Genomic DNA, 538 nt, shown 5'->3' on the forward strand with positions numbered 1-538 from the left:
AGTAAATCCAGCTTTGAAACAAAGGCAGCTGACCCTACCCGGTCTACACAATCCTCCATACGAGGTAAAGGAAAGGAATCCGGCTTCGTAGTCGCATTGACTTTTCTATAATCTGTGAAAAAATGGGCAGTACCATAATTTTTCGGAACAATAAGACAGGGGGAACTCCAAGCGCTGGAGCTCGGAACAGCCAACCCATTTTTGAGCAGGTACTTCACCTCATCCTGCATTACCTGGCGCTTAGTCGGGTTCACCCTATAAGCATGCTGCTTAATTGGTGGATGGTCTCCCACATCAATGTCATGGTACACTGCAGTCGTTCTAGATGGTACATCGGAGAACAAAGTTAAATATGTCTGGATTAACTGACAAATATCTGCTCGGGGAACTTCAGACAGATATGACAAATGAAACTTCAAATCTTTAATAATCTCAGAGTTTTGCAAACGAGCACCAGTAACAGAAACACTTCGTATAGTCAACCCATCTGTATCAGGACAATCAGGAGCAGGTACAGATATAACGGATACAGGTGCAA

This window comes from Sinocyclocheilus grahami, unplaced genomic scaffold (genome assembly GCF_001515645.1).
Source record: "Sinocyclocheilus grahami isolate Dianchi unplaced genomic scaffold, SAMN03320097.WGS_v1.1 scaffold1857.1, whole genome shotgun sequence".
NCBI classification, from domain to species: Eukaryota; Metazoa; Chordata; class Actinopteri; order Cypriniformes; family Cyprinidae; genus Sinocyclocheilus; species Sinocyclocheilus grahami.